Raw genomic sequence first — 19939 nt, forward strand, 5'->3', positions numbered from 1 at the left:
ATCACACCGCCACCCAACAACTCGCTGTTCTACAATAGTCGAGTGCCTTTCTCATGCCACAACAGTCAACTGGTCACCTCGCATTGGATTCGCCCCAGTGAGCTGCTGGAGTGGCACTCCCTAGGACTTGGGTAACAGTGTAATGATGGTTATCAGTGAGATTGGTGAGCACCATGGGCTCGGGTGCTCCATTTTAAATTTGTTTTATTTACTATTCAACCTAGAAGGTGTTTTCTTTCCCCCCGTTTTTTTTGCACAATTGGCAAGTTGTCACCTCAACAGAGTCAGTCTAGTTAGATAATATAGAGCAGTGAAGTTTGACGTCATTTACCCATCCTACCTTTTTTCCCCCATTCTGAATTCCCATAGACTTTTTTCAAATCGCGTCATATAAGAACTGTGTTCCAAACAAATGATCTCAGCGGTTTGACTCATATGGATATGAAGAATCAACTGATGGCGAGAAAACGCCAACGTTACTGTCGCCGAATTAGTTACATTTTCGCAAGAAACAGGCTTTATCAAATATGAGTGACTGACTATCATAAACCATACAGAGCCACCTCTGTTTGTTTATTTTTGGACCACAATGCTTATTTGAGACGATTTTAAGATGACCCAATGTTATTCTCCATAGAGAAATTACTTCTGTGAACGGGGGATGAGCGAGTCACGTCATGACTTCACTGCTCTATTCCTGCCCAATGTTATTACTGCAAGATACATTAAGGTAGTTCATATCACTGAATGGGAATGTGAGGAGATTCAAATATTTTGGAGGTTGGTGATGAATTATATCAGGGGTAGGCACGGGTGCCAACATTGGCACAGGGGAGGGTGATCACTGGCACTGGCACACTTAAGTGTGAGAGAAAGGATTTGTCTTTTAAAATAAAAGAAAAATATAGCTGCAAGCAGCGATAAAGTGTCCAAGCCAGAAATAGCAGGAAAGCAAAAAAGCATCAAGGGAAAGCAATGAAGAAATCAAAGAAAAACTAGAAGCAGTGTTCTTCCGAACAGGTCTCCGGCAGGTCAGGTGTTTTTTTTGGCCTACTGGTGAAAAGGGTGCCATGCGTTCTTGGGCCTTTCACGGCAATCGGACGCATGCGGGGTTTGAGGCATTTTGTTCCAAAAATGAGTTTTGCAAAAGTTGACCCACTGGTGGTGGCGCTATAACAGGCCAATGTGAGAGGCATCTGTTCCTTGGCCTAGTGGGAATGTGTGTGCAAAATCTCACACACATAGCAGGCTGCGTTCATGATTTGAGACATTTTGTTCAAAAACGAGCAATCCTGCAAACCTTGGAATTCAATGTTAGCCAATTAGAATATGATATCGGACAAATCTGTCATGATTACATCACTGTAGAGATACTGTGTACTGATTTGTGTGATTTTCGGATAAAATCTGAAGGAGTAATATCGAAGAATGTGTTTTACATACTGTAAGTCAGCCTTCTGGTGGCGCTATAAATGGCAGATGTGAGAAATGCAGGGCACAGGTTTTTCCTTGGCCTCTGGGAAGTGTGCATACAAAGTTTTACACTAATCGGTGGAGTTATAGGAAAAAGCACAAATTGGCCTCTACACAACATGTATGCAAAAGACTGTATATGCAACAGACATAAAATACTGTGATACTAATTCACCTGGCCAGTTTATGATGCTGTACATAGTAAGAAAGTAAGCCTTGCCGAGCCATGAGGCCCATATGACTCAGCGGAGCCATGAGTCTCATAGGGCAGGAGCCTATCTCCTTATAAAAAATCGATCGATTCGAAAAAAAGATCTGACCGGATTGGTCCAAAGTTCATGCGAAAACATTTTCGTGCACGTGATGCGAAAATCCCAGGAGGAGATACATTTTTACTGTTTTTCATATAATTCAAAATGGTTGGAGAACTAAAGGTCAGAGGTCAAAAGTCAGAGTGTAAAAGTTGTTCGGCATGAGGAGACACAAGTATATACAGGTTTCATGGCTGTACCTCAAACAGAGCATGAGCTATACCTGTTCAAACTTTGCATTTTCCTACAGTGCCACACTTTGGCCGATTGTTGTGTTTTAGCCGTTTGGCATAGTCCTCTGCCATACTGCCGAGTTTCGTAAAAAGCGACTGCACGGTCAAGCCACTAGAGAAAAAGTGGCGGGAGAATAATAATGATGAAGTACAATATCAATTGAGTCTCTAATAATAAGACTCAACAATCAGAATCCATGATCCACAGCCTCACTACCTGGGTCTCTCCAGGACTGCTGTGGGCTGTTCCTCGAGTAATAGGAACATGCCAAGTGCTGTGAAGGAGAGTGGGTTTCAAGGGTTTCAGAGTTATTTGTTTATTTAAATTGTTAATGAGTTTCCACCCAAATTATATTTGTTTAATAGTAACGCATCTTTTTTGTGATGTATGTGTTTAAATTGAAAAACCAATATATAAAAACAATGTAATAATAGTAACGCATTGTTTATTGTCATACCTCCAGACAAGGTCCCCCTATGGGATAACAGCGCCATCTGGCGCTGCAACAGAGTAAAACTCATAAGCTCCCGTACGAGAAATATCATTTGTCGGGAGGGCTGTCAATCACAAACGAGGGCACCGCCCCCGAGTGTATATAAGCCCTGTGGGCTATCATAACTTCCTCTTCCGCACCTCTGCTTACCTGCAACTAGAGTGTCGCGAACTCAGCCATATAAGTATTAATTCTGTAAAGTTTAGCCTAAAGCGACGGCTAGGAAGTCGGCCACTGGCCTTTATAGATTATCTCCCGTACGTTTTCTACTTCTATATTCTTCCTACAGTTCGGTCTTTTCTTCACTTTCGCTTTGAGTCTTTTACTTCTTCTCTGTACGTTCTGCCACGTGTTTCCCTGCCCTAGCTTAGCTTCGCTTAGCTTCGGTTAGCTCACGATGGCGGCTCGTCGGCCCACAGTTAGCAGCCTGCTAGCCAGGGTACCGAAGAAGTGCGGCCTTCCCAGCTGCAAAGGCCTCATCGCCAATGAAGATACTCATCCGTTCTGCATTGTCTGCATGGGGGTAGGACACGCCTTGGCCTCTCTGTCCCCTCCGGCCCCGGCCACGGGGGTGAACTGTACTGACTGCCTCCAGTATGATGTTCCAGCCCTCGAGGCCCGCTGTGAGATCGCTGGCGCTGGTTACGGCCTTCACACCACGGTCTCCGCCGGATCCCTCCCAGACACCTCTCCTCGTGTGCCGGACAGCGCTGTACACCACAGCGCTGCTTCTCGCCACGTGGTTAGGCCTCCAGCGGCCTCGCCCTCAGCTAGCTTCGGTAGCCCCGATGCTAGCGGGTCTGCTGCCCCTGCTATCCCTGCTGTTTCTCCGACGGGCTCGACTGGTGCCGTGCCCAAGAAGAGAACATGCAAGACCGCCCACGTTGCTCCACCGCCAGCTGCAACCTGGACCGTCCCCCCCAAAGAATTCCACCCTCTAGTCGTCGGTGACATTCCTCTCTCTTTCTCCGTCCCCCAGCTACGGGCTATGCGGCCACCTAGCCCCGTCTCCTGGCATGCTAGCGACGGAGACGAACCGGAGCTAGAGGACTACGACATGGATGAGGTGGACACGGAGGGTGAGTACTCGGAGGAAGACGAGTCCACTTTCCCCTCCGGACAGGGCGGAGGCGCGGCCAGGGTGGTTCCTCATGCCGAGGCTTCCACCTCCGCCGCGTCCTCCCAAGCCCCTTCTGCCTCTCTCCCCCCTTCCATGCCGGCTGGGGCGAGAGGGGCAGCGGCACAAGACCCAGACTCCATCCCCATGGACGAGCTCTCGGTGCTGGAACGTGCTACCATCCGTTGTGGCCTGGAGCTGCCGCTCGGAGACGCGCCACTCGGACCACGGGCTAGAGTTCCCCTCCTTGGCCAGGATGTGGAATCCTCTCCCCCGCTTCGAATGGAAAAGCTCCCACTGGTCCCAGGCTTTGCAGAGGCCCTGCATTCAACCTGGACTACACACAAGGACCCCCCCAAGCTCCCCTTCTTGGTCGACTGCCGCGACGCAGAGAAGGCGGGAATCCCCTTGTGTCCTCCCATGGACAAACTGTTGGCGCAGTCCCTTGTCGGGAGCATCAAGCCAGGTCATGAGCGGACCGGTCCTGGAGGCCGCAATCCCTTCAATCTGTCCGTGGGGAAGAAGCCTCCTGGGTTTGCCATCCCCTTTGACGACAAGCAGTCTTCCAGGGTTAGGAACTCTTACAGAGCCTCCGCGCTGGCAGCCAGGACGATGAACGCCACCCAGCTGCTGCTTTTCTCCACCAGGCGCCTCCTTAGCGAGATGCGGGAGGTGCCTGACGTGATGGTGGAGGAAATGGACAAGTCGCTGCGCATGCTGATGGACCTGAATGTCCACGCCATCGAGTGGCTTGGACACGGCATGGATTACTGCATCCAGGCGGAACGTGCCAGGTGGCTTGATAAGGTAAAGTGTCCTGGCAGTTCCGGAGAGGAGACCGAGAAGGTCCTGCAAGACCTCCCCGGCCACCCTACCTCCCTCATGGGCGGTGGACTGGAGCTTCTCCGCCAGGAGGTGGCGGATAAGAAGATCACTCTGGAACTCCTGGAGGCCACGACGGACCCCCAGGTACCCAGAAAGGAAAAGAGACAGGGACGGAGCAAGGCCCCTGGTCAGGCTGACAGGGGGCGCTCTTCCTCCAAGCAGGGGAAACAGAACAATCCCCCTAGGACCCCCTCTTCTTCCTCCGCGGGACCCCCTCGCACTGCAGCGGGGGCTCAGGCCCGCTCCCAATCCCGCCACCCTCCCAGGCACGGGATACCGGCCAGCTCCCACAAAGCCCGTGGGAAGCCGCCGCGAAAGTGACACTGGACTCTGGCGGGGTCCCCCTGAAAATTCAGGGGACCCCCCCTTGCAAGCGCAGACGTTTGGACAATATGAACAATTTTTCTTATGCCAAGAAAGCAATGTTTATTCCTCCTCTGTGCTCTCCTCCAGTGCCTGTATTAAAAAGTGTGTTGATAAAACAATGCCTGTTTATTTCAAACCCACCTGCTTTAGTACAGACGACCCCATTTTGCATGAATTTAGCCAGTGTAGAGAAGTCCAGGCTGGAATTTCTTTCCACTCAGAAAATATCGCTTCCTCCAGTCACGCAGACAGGTTACAAGCAGAATATTTCTCTTTGCAAAATGTTCCCAGACAAGCTAATTCCTATTCACAATGGTATGGTTTCACTAGTGTGCAATACCCCTCCCTCTGTCTCCACCGAGCGGCACTGTTATGCCGACTCTAGTTCAGGACAGGAGTTTGGTCTTAGCGTCAGGGAAGAAGCCAACACATATCACCCAGGGTCGGCCTCGTCTTCCCGTAAGGAAGCATATAAAGGCCTTAGCACAGGTTGTAAACGTAAATACAATTCCCCGAGCCGGGGATTATGTTACTTATGCGATGAACCCTGTCCCCCGGGCTCCACGCTATGTGCCGCCTGTATTTTTAACAAGCGAGGCTTCTTGGAGGTCACGTGTCCGTCTCCCACCGGATACGGAAATAAGCGTACCGGAAACGGAAACGCTCTTTCCGCTGGTGTCTCCGCGCCTTCCGGCCCGGCGTCTAGCGGATACGGATACGTGCCCGGATACGGAACCTCTCGGTCCCGTCCTTCCTCTCCCTCCCGGCCCAGTAGTCCCACTCAGGCGGTACAACCCCAAGGCTTCTCCGTTGCTCAGCAACACGTTAGCACAGTGTGCAGAGCAATGGAAGCGTTGCAATCCGAATCACTGGGTGTTTCGGACGGTGACACGGGGCTACAGACTACAGTTCGCGGAAATACCCTCCCTATCCAGCAAGGTTATTTACACTCGAGCCCGCGGCTTGAAAGCGGATGCCTTGAGGGAGGAGATAGACTCACTATTGCGCAAGGGCGCTATAGTGGAGTTATCACGCGACCAGAGCCGTTTAGGCTTCTGGAGCCGTTATTTTCTGGTTCAGAAAAAAGGAGGGGGGCTGCGTCCGATTATGGACTTACGTGCTCTGAACAAGCACTTGAAAAAGTTCAAATTCAGGATGCTGACGTCAGAGTCACTGATGAAATCAGTGAGACAGGGGGATTTCCACTGTTCAGTGGATCTGAGGGACGCTTATCAGCACATCCTCATTTATCCCCCACACAGGAAGTTCCTGCGGTTCGCCTTCGAGGGGCGCCTGTACGAGTACACGGTCCTCCCTTTCGGTCTTTCCCTGAGCCCTCGGGTTTTCGTGAAAGTGACCGAGGCAGCCATTGCTCCACTGAGGCATCAGGGAGTCAGGCTGGCGAACTACTGCGGTATCCTGTGAAACTCATAGTCGCCAAACTTCGCCATTTATTGTAGTTCATGATATTGTACAGTATAATGGTAAGGCTGTTAATTCACTCAAGTCTGCCGGCTTGTCTCTCATTGCAACACAAGGGCTTATTTGCATCTACCCCCCAGTGCTCCTGGGTGGAACACAGTCACAGGCTACTATCTTTGTGTAGGAATGTCACATGTTGCTGTGTTCTATTGATAAGGTGTTTTCAGTCAACAAAGGCCCTTAGGGGCAGAAGCCATTTGGCCACATGCAGATGCTAATTTAATCAAACTGTCTGGACAGGTTGAGTTTGAGTCCGCCTTCAATTGCTTTAAAAGACCATTGAATTTGTATGTACGGTGTGCATTTCCTGGGAGGCCGGCAGGCTGACCGGTTGTTCTGTGGGCTTAGGCCTGTGGGCTTCGTACTATGCAATAAACCTGGAAACTCTGATCACCTCAACATCTTTGCCTGTCTGTGTTCCTGATCGCCGGCTACTCTGTTTCTTAACATCTCCTCTCCAAGCAACAAAGTTGAGTAAATAGTTGAACTCATATAGACTCTAAGATACGTCATAAATAGTGGGGGCTCAAATATGGGTACTAATCTACGCCAGGTATTTTTCCTGTGGTGAGTTTTCTATTTAGGCTTACTATGAAGGCAGGATTTTTATTTGTGCGTCGTTTTTGTCAAAGGACTCGGGACCGTGGAAGAGCTGTGTGTTTTTTCCTATTTTTCCTCTTTGATTGCGTTCGACGGACGGAGATTTTTTTGAGGAGCAGAAAGTTCTGTGTTTTGTCAACGGGCACCTCTCTGGTCGAGGGAGGATGACGGACGGACGGCGACGTGGGGACCCGCAGACCGCGGCTCACTACAACGGCGGCGACGCGACGCGAGACGGCGGCGCGGGTGCGAGAGATGTCCACGACGGTAGCGGCTGCCTCAACTCATCACATCTGCAAGCCTGGAACCTCGCAGCGCATGGCTGTGCCTGTGACGATACTACGCTACATGGCCTCACAGATGGACCTCTGTGATGTTGGAGAAGAAAAAGTGCGGTGAATCCAGGTCTGGTTCACCGCAGGGGGGAAAAGAGGTGATCCAGTCGTGGATCCAGTCGGACAGTAAAAACTTTTCGTGAACAATAAACAATAGCAGCATGCAGCTGAGCGCCGAGGGAGGTCCGGTGATTTTCGTTCACCCGGGATCAAGGGCTTTCTTGCCTGGCTGTCTGTCCTACAGCGCATCACCCACCAAGGCCATGCAGGGCCAAGGGAGGTGTTGGACCCTTTCAACGTGAACATGCCACACAACGGCAGTAGGTGAGACAAGGACATTCTTTGTGAGAAGGCTACAGAAGCGACATATAGGCTACGAAGAGGTCAATTATTTTAAATTTCAATACCATGTAATAATCAATTGAATGTGTGTATGTTTTTGTTGATTTTTAGGATAATTAGTGTAAAGTTGGCATAAGAGGAATGTTTGATTATGTAAACAAATGTAATTTGAACGAAATGTGTCAGCTGAGGTATATTTGCCAATGAATGTGACGATTATTAGGTTTTTTATGGAGTAAATTCTGGCCTTTCAACCGCATAAGAGTTGACAGCAGCCTGGCCTGGGTCGTCAATGGCTGTACTTGAGAAGTATGGGGACGGATTCAGAGTGCGGGTGCGGACGTCTTATTTTGGGAAACAGAATTTTTAAGTAAATAAACAAATATTTTATCTCACATATCCAAAATTGATGTTGTTTGGGCAGGGTGTAGGACTTTCTATAGCCTACCTGTTAAATTAAAAGGCCAGGTAATGATTGCATTAATAGATTTGATCTCATATTTTCTAAATTGTCAGGACGATTTGCAAGCCAGTTAATAATTGTTTAGCTTAGGCTAACCAATAAGATGTTAAGTACAAGAAAGTTGTTTCTGATTAAGTTGTGAAAAACTATGTGTTGATAAGTTCATTATTTGGTGATCATTATTAGGAGGTGAAGTAAGCTATTATCAACAATTGTTTGTATGTATTTGTGTATCATTGTAAACCACCATTTCTAGATTATGTATTGGTTATAATTGCGACTACATTAAGAGGGATATTGCAGTGTTAATAGAGGATTTTATGTATTTCTTTGAATGTCTGGTATTGGTGTGGCAACGTTATAGGAAATAATGTTTTTACATTTCAGATAAGAGGAAACTGAGATCTTTCACACTGAATGAGTGATGTGATGTATGAACTGTAACCACATGTACATGTAATCTTGAATCTGTATGTACTATGTCGAACTGTATCTTTCTTCCTTTTATGTTTGTGTTCCACTTATTTACATGAATATGGTTTCACTTTTGTTATTGTGAATATCACAGGTGTCTGTGATATTAGGGAGGAATGCGGTATCCTGTGAAACTCATATTCGCCAAACTTCGCCATTTATTGTAGTTCATGATATTGTACAGTATAATGGTAAGGCTGTTAATTCACTCAAGTCTGCCGGCTTGTCTCTCATTGCAACACAAGGGCTTATTTGCATCTACCCCCCAGTGCTCCTGGGTGGAACACAGTCACAGGCTACTATCTTTGTGTAGGAATGTCACATGTTGCTGTGTTCTATTGATAAGGTGTTTTCAGTCAACAAAGGCCCTTAGGGGCAGAAGCCATTTGGCCACATGCAGATGCTAATTTAATCAAACTGTCTGGACAGGTTGAGTTTGAGTCCGCCTTCAATTGCTTTAAAAGACCATTGAATTTGTATGTACGGTGTGCATTTCCTGGGAGGCCGGCAGGCTGACCGGTTGTTCTGTGGGCTTAGGCCTGTGGGCTTCGTACTATGCAATAAACCTGGAAACTCTGATCACCTCAACATCTTTGCCTGTCTGTGTTCCTGATCGCCGGCTACTCTGTTTCTTAACATCTCCTCTCCAAGCAACAAAGTTGAGTAAATAGTTGAACTCATATAGACTCTAAGATACGTCACTACATAGACGATTGGATGATTTCCGCCGCCTCCTGCTCAGAAGCGGCGCGCCATACCAATCTGGTGTTGTCACACCTGAAGGCCTTGGGTTTCAACGTCAATTTTGGCAAAAGCATGTTGTCACCCTCCCAGCAGATTTCCTTTATAGGAATATCTCTGGATTCGGCCACCATGTCCGCTCGCCTCTCCCCGGAGAGGGTGGACAGGTTTCTGACTTGTCTCGGCTCCTTCCGACTGAACCAGGTGGTCAGGTACAAGGAGTGCATGAAGTTGACTGGGCTGATGGCGTCAGCGGTGCAACTTCTGCGTCTGGGCAGGTTTCATATGAGACCCTTCCAGCGGTGGTCACTGGCGCTCAGGATTCCTTCCCTGCAAGGGTACAGGAAGGTGACAGTCAGCCAGGTCTGCATGGACGCTCTGGTCCCATGGAGGGACCAGGCGTTGTTGACGAGTGGGGTCTCCATGGGCGAAGTGGTGTCACGCAAGGTGATCACCACAGACGCCAGCCGCTCAGGGTGGGGCGCCACCCACGAGGGGCGCTCAGCCAGGGGCCTTTGGACCCAGGCCATGTTGGAGTACCACATCAACTATCTGGAGTTAATGGCGATCTACTTGGCGCTCAAGCATTTCGAACCATTTCTCCGGGGTTGCCATGTCCTGGTCAGGACGGACAACACGGCGGCCCTGTATTATCTCAACAAACAGGGCGGCCTCTCCTCGCGTACGCTGGATCAGCTGGCGCGCGAGATGACCCTCTGGTGCTTGCCTCGGTTGAGGTCCATCAGAGCCTCCCATGTCCCGGGCCTTCAGAACGGCGGCGCCGATCTGTTGTCCAGGGGGGAGCCTCGTTACGAGGATTGGTCTCTCCACCCTGCGGTGGTGAGGCAGATTTTCTCCAGGTTCGGTCAACCTCGAGTCGATCTCTTTGCCTCCCAGGAGAACGCGAAGTGTCCCCTTTACTTCTCAGTGAGGGGACCTTCTCCTCTGGGGACGGACGCGTTTGCTTACGAGTGGCAACAAGGTCTTCTCTACGCGTTTCCACCCCTGGAACTGATCCTTCCCACTCTGGAGAGGATCAGATGTTCCAACCAGGAGGTTCTTCTGGTGACACCATCCAGGGGAGTGTGGAGGTCTCTGATCACCCCACTGCTCTCTCGACCCCCTTGGCGGCTTCCCTGGCACAGGGATCTGCTGCGCCAGGCAGGGGACGAGATCTTCCATCCAGACCCACGGGGCCTAGACCTGTGGGTTTGGCCCGTGAGAGGGAGAACCTGCTCGCAGCAGGCTTCTCACCGACGGTTGTAGCCACTATTCAGAGTGCTAGAGCCCCCTCTACTAGGGCTGTGTATGATGGAAGGTGGAATGCCTTTTTGGACTGGTGTGAGCTACAGGAGCCACCTGTGGTGGCTCATTTAGCTTCGGCCCAGAGGGTGTTAGATTTCCTGCAGGACCGCCTGGACCTTGGTCTGGCGTTCTCTACACTGAGGGGTTATTTAGCGGCTATTGATGCCTGCCACCTGGGGGTGGCAGGTAAAGGCCTTTCTAAAATCCCTGAGGTGGTCCAGTTCATGCATGGTGTTGACCATTTGAGACCTGTGACTAGAGCCTTGTTTCCTGTGTGGGATCTACAAGTGGTTCTTGAGGGCCTTTGCAAGGCACCCTTTGAACCGATTGGGAGGACCTCTTTGAAACATTTAAGTTTCAAAACAGCTCTTTTGCTTGCCTTGTCTACGGCTAAGCGTGTGAGCGACCTTCATGCGCTCTCTGTGAGCCCTGATTGTATGAGGTTTCTCAATAATGACTCCAAGGTTCTTCTTAAACCTCATTTGAGTTTTATTCCTAAGAACCGTGTGGTTCCGAAGGAACCTGTTGTTTTGACGGCTTTCCATCCTCCTCCGTTTGCATCGGAGGAGGATAGGCGTCTTCATTGTCTTTGTCCAGTTAGGGCCCTGAAGGCCTACTGTGATAGGACGGTGGACAGCAGGTCTACTTCTCAGCTTTTCGTGGTCATGAATGCCCGTCAACGAAAAGCGGTGTCCAAGCCCACTCTGTCGAGATGGCTTGTGGATGCAATTAGGTTGGCTTACACCCGGTCTGGGTCTGAAGTGCCGGAAGCACTTAAGGCCCACAGTACTAGGGGTGTGTCTACCTCTTGGGCTTTGTCCAAAGGTGTCTCCATTGAGGAGATTTGTGCAGCGGCGAATTGGTCTTCGCCGTCCACCTTTGCGACCTACTATCACCTGGACGTTGCGCCTTCTGCTGTGGCGCATACGGTTCTGGGTGCTGCTGCCCTTCCTACTATGTAGTGGGGCGGCTCTCTCCCCTTCCTGAGACAGCATGCTACTGTCTCTAGGATACATGGGGGGGGACCCTGAGTTTTTCCCTTATATTACTGCAGTTTTATAAGGTGGACCTGTGTCTGCCCTTAGTGCATAAGGCAGGCCTCGGTCTGTCAGGGTCTTTTTCTGTCTGAACACGCCCAGGCCCTGTGGGTCTGGGTCGGATCAGTCCTGAAAGGGGTCACGTCGGTTGACGGGACCTCCTTCCGGGTGTGGTCGGTGTGCACGACAGTCTTGTCGGTTCATGGCTTCTCGGGGAGTGTATGAGTCCCATAGGGGGACCTTGTCTGGAGGTATGACAATAAACGTATAGGTTCCGGACGGAACCATGTTTATTTAATACCGGAGGACAAGGTCCCCCGAATAAAGCCCCTCGGTTCGCTAGTTGCGGGCGCAGAGGTGCGGCTTTAGAGGAAGTTATGATAGCCCACAGGGCTTATATACACTCGGGGGCGGTGCCCTCGTTTGTGATTGACAGCCCTCCCGACAAATGATATTTCTCGTACGGGAGCTTATGAGTTTTACTCTGTTGCAGCGCCAGATGGCGCTGTTATCCCATAGGGGGACCTTGTCCTCCAGTATTAAATAAACATGGTTCCGTCCGGAACCTATACGTTAGTGTATAGGTACATTTTAGGCAATGGGTTATTTTGGAAGTATTTATAGGAAGTATTGTTGCTAATTGGGGCTGTGTCCTGTGGTACAGTCCACTTTTTAAAGGAGGCCACAGGGACAGACAAGGTAGTTAGTTGGACCTGCACTGAAGTGAGTTATGAAAGAAAAAAAAAAGGTATTTGGCTGCAGACCCCATCTCAAAATATTTTGTTCCAGGGACCCCAATAAGTAAATAGGCCTATTTGCGTTAAAATATTCACTCTGAATTTGGGTCTTGTCTTAAAGGTGATACACCATGCATTTAAAAAGTATTTATGTCATATTGCTTATGTCCCAAAAACGTTTTTCAAAAGGTTTGAGGCTAAATTACCACTCCTGACGGCAGATGACGTCACAATCGGCAGCAAATCTGGATAGCCTGTTTTGAGAACCCGTGGGATACTTTTAACCTTCGCCTTCTCAAAACCAGAGAAAGACACAACGGTCAGAAATGGGACTTTGTGAGGATAGAAGGTGCTAGTGGGACCCCAGAAAAAGGTTTTAAAATAGGAAAAGTGAAATTTCATGGTGTATCACCTTTAAGCTAGATGCCGAATAGATACACGAAGCTCAGATCCGTTGACAAATGAAAGGTCGCCACCATGATACTTGGAATGTAGGAGTTGAGGCATTACATTTATTTTGACTCTGTTCCACAGATTAATATTGTAAAAATAGCAGATCTACAAGCTCACAATGCAAGGCGTTGTGAGCTTTTGCACTATGCACTGTTGAGTCAAATCTCAGGAGAGATTCTCTATGTTCAACACCAATTCTGAAAACTACATTTCCCTGCATTTTTCAACACTGCTCCTACAGATTTTGGCCTAAAATCACGCAAATTGGATGGCAAATCACAACCTCTGCCCTGCTTTCTCACAGGCCCCTCTTCTAGCGCCACCATCAGGCTGATTTTTAAAAAACACATTTTTCAACACTGCTCCTACAGATTTTGCCCTAAAAACACACAAAGCGGTACACAGTATCTCTAAAGTCATGTCATCAACATGGATTTCCCTCCTGATTGGCAACGATTGCCTTCTAAAGTTTGTGTATGCGACCTGGCGGTCGCTTATCTCCCGAATAGGGAGTCTTACTGGTAATATGCATTACACACACACACACACACACACACACACACACACACACACACACACACACACACACACACACGCACACACACACACACACACACCAGTGTGAACTGAGCGTGGTGTCCATGCATTTCAAGGTTGTGTGTATGCGTGCAGGTGTATATACCATAATGAAACCATTGTGGTCGGTCAAACTCTATGAGGTCTCCCAGTTCCTATAATAAAATAAAAAAGGAAACCTGTTCTCATGGGGACTGCCCATAAGTCCGAAGGTTCATTAGTCTGAATTTAGTTAGAGTTAGGCATAGTATTCTTAACAAATTCGGACTAATGAACCTTCGGACTAATGCCATGGCACCGTTCTCATAGTACACGATGATACCCGAAAGACCATCCATTTCAATCAGCGCATGCCCATTCTCTAACGTTAGGTAGGGTTGCAAGTAGGGTTGCATAGAGGCAGTGAGTGTTTGACAAACAGCCTCTGCATTGAATTCAGACCATATTCAGACACGCAATGAATTTGTTCATGTTTTCTGATTGGTTAGGTGAGCATGTTCTCATGAAAAGAACATGATAAATGTCTATGCAACCACTGAAAACAGCTACTATTATTTAAATTCTGGTGAAAACCGGGACAATTTTGTAGTGAATGTTGATAACCGGGACATATTAGTGTTTTAGAGATATTTGTCGGGACACTGGGACATGCTGCTTGAAAACGGGACAGTCCTGGCCAAACTAGGACGTCTGGTCACCCTAATTTAATGTCCCAAAACACTGCGATTCGTTGATGCCGAAAATCAAATTTGTTGGAAACGAATTTAATCGATTAGTTGTTGCAGCCTTAATTCAGACCAGGCCATTCTGTCAGCTGTGAAAGCGGTAGGAACATGTGTTGGCTGAGGAGTTTCTTACAAACAGCTCTATCCCACTCTAGGACCATGTATAAACACAAACTGTAACAAGAAATAGCTTAATCTCCATAGCCTTCCGTGATGTACACAACACTACACTGTCACAGAGCAAGCTACACAGCTGTTATTAATTTGATCAGATTATTGCGTTGGGGAGGGAGTCTAGGTCTCGGAACAAGTTTGGTTGGCAGTAAAGGAGTATGAAAGGTGTCAATTGTCGATATACGTTTTTTCTTATGAGCCCGAATTTTGTTCAGATGTCGGATGGTAAATAATTAACAAATAATATGTAGCCCATTAGACATACTGTAAGAACACACACAAACACACAGTTCACAGTAAGTGACTTACAGTAAAGGCTGCAAATTATGTTAGCCACACGTCTAGGAGCACACATCATACTGTACTGTTAGCATTATTAGTTAACTAACTTGGAGCTGCACTTTAAGTACAATTCATAGGTATTTGTACTTTACTGGAGTATTTCCAATTTCCAATACTTTTACAGTTATACTTTACTTACTACTTACTTACTTATGCCTATCGCTCCTTTTCATGGAGCATAGGCCGCTTCTTTTCCAGTTCTTTCCATGTCAGTCCACACTGCTTGATGTCAGTCTCAAGGTCCCTGCGCAAGGTGTTCTTTGGCCTTCCCCTCTTTCTTGTGCCTTGCGGGTTCCATCTAAGGGCTTGTCTTGTGATGCTGGTAATGGGTTTCTGGAGTGTGTGGCCGATCCATCCCCACCTTCTTCTCTTAATCTCCTCCTCTACTGGTGGTAGACCCGCTGTCTGCCAGAGATCGTTATTACTAATGGTGTCTGGCCAGTGGATGCTCAGGATCCTCCTCAGGCAGCTGTTGATGAATGTTTGTACCTTCATCGTTGTGATCTTTGTTGTCCTCCACGTCTCTGATCCGTACAGTAGTACTGACTTGACGTTTGAGCTGAAGAGTTTGAGCTTTGTCCGCTGGCTGATTTCTTTAGAGCTCCAGATGTTCTTAAGTTGGATGAAGGCGACTCTTGCCTTGCCGATTCTGGCTCTGACGTCTGCATCTGTACCTCCCTGACTGTCTATGACACTGCCCAAGTATGTGAAGGCGTTTACCTCCTCCAGTGCTGTTCCCTCCAGCTTCACTGGGTCTCTGTTTGTAATATTGACCTTGAGGACCCTGGTTTTACCTTTATGGATGGTGAGGCCAACTTGCGATGAGGTGTCTGCTAGCACCCTTGTCTTCTCCTGCATCTGCCTATGACTATGCGAGAGCAGAGCGATGTCGTCCGCGAAGTCTAGGTCATCGAGCTGTGATGTCATTGTCCACTGGATCCTGTGTCTCCTCTGTGTTGTTGTGACCTTCATTATCCAATATATGGCTAAGAGGAAGAGGAAAGGGGACAGTAGACAGCCTTGCCTGACTCCAGTCTTCACGTGGAAGCTTCGAGTGAGCTGACCTCCATGGATGACTCTACATGTCATCCCTTCATAGGAGATCCTTATCAGGTTGACCAGTTTTTCTGGGATGCCATAGTGTCTGAGCAGTTTCCAGAGGGTGTCTCTGTCGACACTGTCAAACGCCTTCTCGTAATCTATGAAATTGCTTGTTGGTCTCGTAGCAGCGGGTCTACAGTTTCCTTTATTCGTTCCAGGATAATCCTGTTGAATATCTTCCCTGGCACTGAGAGCAGCATGATTCCCCTGTAGTTATGGCACTGGCCGAGGTCTCCTTTCTTGGGGAGTTTGACCAGGTATCCTTCCTTCCAGTCAGTTGGTATTTCCCCTTTCTCCCAGGTCTCCTTTAGCAGTGGATGTAACATCTCTACAGAAGTGTCTATGTCTGCCCTCAGTGCCTCTGCTGGGATGTTATCAGGTCCTGACGCCTTTCCGTTTTTCAGTTGAGCAATGGCCTTCTTAATTTCCGGCTTGGTTGGGATTCCACAGTGAATAAGAAGATCAGTCTCCGCTGCTTGGATATCCGGAGGGTTAGGTGGTGTTGGTCTATTCAGAAGCTCCTCAAAATACTCTGCCCATCTTTCCTGTTGTTGTTGTTGTTGTGGGTCTTTGATTGTATTTCCCTCCCTATCTTTCACTGGTCGCTCTGGTTGACTACGCTTGCCTGACAGTTTCTTGGTGGTGTTGTACAGGACTGCCATGTTTCCTTTTGCAGCTGCCTCTTCAGCTTCTTTTGTCAGGCTGTCAATGTAGTCTCGCTTCTAGCACTTTTCTTCACCTTTTTATTAATCTCTGTGTATTCTTTCTGAGCTTTTGCCTTTGTTGTCCATGTTCGGCAGTTGTTAATGTCTGACTTCTTCTGTCTCCTCTCCAGGACTTTGAGTAATGTTGCTGGTGATATCCATTCTTTCTGCTGGCTCTTCTTTGGTCCGAGCACTTCCTGACAGGTTGATGTGATGGCCTCTTTTATCTTTCCCCATCTATCTAAGGTATCTTCTTCGCTGTTCAGTTCTTCTAAAGCTTGGAATCTGTTCTTTAGAGTCAGTGTGTACTCTACCCTTTTGTCTGTGTCTTTCAAGAGGCAGATGTTAAACTTCTGTCGCGCTGTTGTTATTGGCGTCCAGTGCTTCTTCAGCTTTAGCTTTAGTGTGGCAACTATGAGATGGTGATCTGATGCCACATCTGCTCCCCTCCTCGCTCGCACATCCTGCAGTGATCTCCTGAATTTACAGTTTAAGTGGTCAATCTGATTCTCAGTCACCCCGTCCGGTGAAACCCAGGTTGCCTTATGTATCCTCTTGTGGGGAAAGACACTTCCTCCAATAACTAGTTTGTTCAGGGCACAGGTGTCCAGTAACCTCTCTCCTTTCTTACTCATCTCCCCTAGCCCTTGCTTTCCCATCACTTCCTCATATCCTGTGTTATCTCCTCCAATTTTTGCGTTGAAGTCCCCCATAAGGATGTTGATGTCTTTTTCTTTAAGTTTTTCTAGGATGCTCTGCAGTCTGTTGTAAAAGTTGTCCTAATGGTTGTCGTCGCTGTCATTTGTTGGGGCGTAGCACTGCACCACATTCAGCTTGATCTTCTCTTTTTTGGTTCTGAAAGAGGCTGTTATAATTCTGGAACCATGTGGTTCCCATCCCATCAGTGCCCTCTGAGCTGTCTTGGATAGCAGCAGACCTACGCCCTCTGTGTGTGGAGATTGTTCTTCTTCATGTCCTGAGTACAGAAGGAGCTCTCCTGTCGTTAGTCTTTGTTGTCCCGATTGAGTCCACCGTGTTTCGCTGGTTCCTAGCAGATCTAAGTTGTATCTCCTCATTTCTCCTGCAACTTGCATAGTCTTCCCTATCTCGTGCATGGTTCTGACATTCCATGTTCCTACTCTAATACTCCTGTTTGAGAGGAGGGGTTTCGGTTCAGTGACTTCCTTGCGGCTTTCATCACTCAGCGTCATACTTCTTCTTGGAGAAGAGCCTCTCTCTACCAGGGTTGGATTCTGTCTTTTTGTTTTCAACGTTTTTGTAGCATATGAGGTTTTTTTATGGTTTGGGGTTGCTGGCCCCAAGCCCAACCTTCCCCCATTTCTGGGTTCAGGATTGTTTTGGGGTCGGTTTGTTAGTCCCCTTCCCTAAACCTAATGTCTTACAGGCAATGGATTACAGTCCCATACCACGTGGGACCAGACAGGTTTTGGGTCGTGTACAAGCTGTCCCGGCACGTCAAGCCCAGCCAACCCCTGCTACTGTGTATTGAAAGCCTATTCCGGCATTTCACACCAGCAGCGCGAGACAGATATAGTTATAGTAACTTAACAATTATTTGAAAACTTTAGTTACAGTTACTTTGTAGATTTTGATATTATTACAAAACATACATTAACCACTATCTCTCTATACATTTCAGCAATATGAAAATAGCAGATCTACAAGCTCACAATGGGACGGAAGCGACGATGGAGTGCTCGTCTGAGGCCGACCTGAGAGAGACATAAAACAAACTGACTTTGACCACAGTTCCTCTGGGCATATAGTTTGATTATGCTGCAAAATATTGATATTGGAATATTGTAATACTTTATTTGGCACAATATGATGTTATGTAAAGTACATAAATGCCCTGGGTGTTTATTTATGAAAACACACTGCGAGACACATGCACGCATGCAGGAACGCAAACAACCACACCCACACACACACACACACACACACACCAAAGTTCCAAGAAGAAAATACAGTTCATGTACGCATTTGCCGTGTAGGTGTTTACAGGTTGGATTGAGGCACACACACACACACACACACACACACACACACACACACACACACACACACACACACACACACACACAACTCGCCACACTCGCACAATTCTCCATCCATTTTCGCATTAAGGCTTTTGCGCATAAATCCTTTAATGGAAACACTTTTATGCACATTTATGCGCTTGGAGGAGGTGGATTTTGAGGCTTAATCGAAAAAACTAAACGCGCAAAAGAAAAGCATGATATCGATTTTGCAGTATGCAGTTCATAGCTTAATGTTTTGTAATATATTATATTAGTAGGCTAGATTATAAGTAGGCCTATATGGTTATTATTCGCCACATCGTGGCGGCGGGTGTTAATAGCATAGGGTAACCAAACGCATTTCAGAAAATCAGCTCACATTGCATTGTTGTTTCATTCAGAATAAATTCAGATTATAAAATTAGGCTGAAAGAATGCTGTAATGACACATTCTATAAAGTAGCATACACTTTAATATTAGCCTATATTATTAATATCATCTCGATCATAACTATAGCTACTCTAGCCCGGTACCTTAATAAGACAATCGTTCACTTTCTGAAACAAGCACCAAATTTTGCATAAAGTTTCCTCTGGACCTACTTTTTCCAAAAAGCAAGTTAACCACTCAAAAAAAAAGCAATATGGGCACAATTTTTTTTTTTTAAAGTTCAGGGTCCAAATGAATTTACTATACAGGAAAAAAAATTAAATAAAATACAAATCTGCTGAGGGGTCTGTGAGGGGTCAAAATACTTTTTTTTGATGATTCGGAATCCAATGCAAGCATTTGTTTTGCATGAAAAACATTCCTATAAAGGCCCCCACAAAACCGTGAAAAGTGATGACTCATCACTAAACCACTGTGAAAAGTGATGACTCATCACTAAACCATAGCTTTGCGGGGGCCTTTCTAGCCCAAGGAATGTTTTTTTTTGTGCAAAACAAATGCTTGCTATGGATTCAGCATCATGACAAACCCCTAGTTAGACCCCTCACATCCTACTTAAAGCAGATTTCTTTTCTGGGTATTTTCCTCCTGTATAGAAAGTTGATGGGAGCCCAACTTGTTTTGGCCACTGTGGGTATTTGCCATGAGCAGATCAGGGTAGATTTTTTATCCTGGCTAGTAGACCTAATTTCCTGACAGAATCAGTTGAAAAACTAAATAATACAATTTTGTCCAACCTCTGCCTTATAATTACCGGACTACAAGGAAAAACCTTTGCCCTGCATCTTTCACATCTACCTTTTATAGCGCCACCAGTAGGCCGACTTATGTAAAACACTTTTTTTTGTATTATTCCTTGAGATTTTATCAAAAAATCACGCAAATCAATACACAGTATCTCTAATGTAAGACGGATCAGTCCGATATTTCATATTCCATCCTAATTGGCTAACATTGGCTTCCAAAGTTTGCAGGA

This window comes from Nannobrachium achirus (genome assembly GCF_963921795.1).
Source record: "Nannobrachium achirus genome assembly, chromosome: 7".
Classification (NCBI taxonomy): domain Eukaryota; kingdom Metazoa; phylum Chordata; class Actinopteri; order Myctophiformes; family Myctophidae; genus Nannobrachium; species Nannobrachium achirus.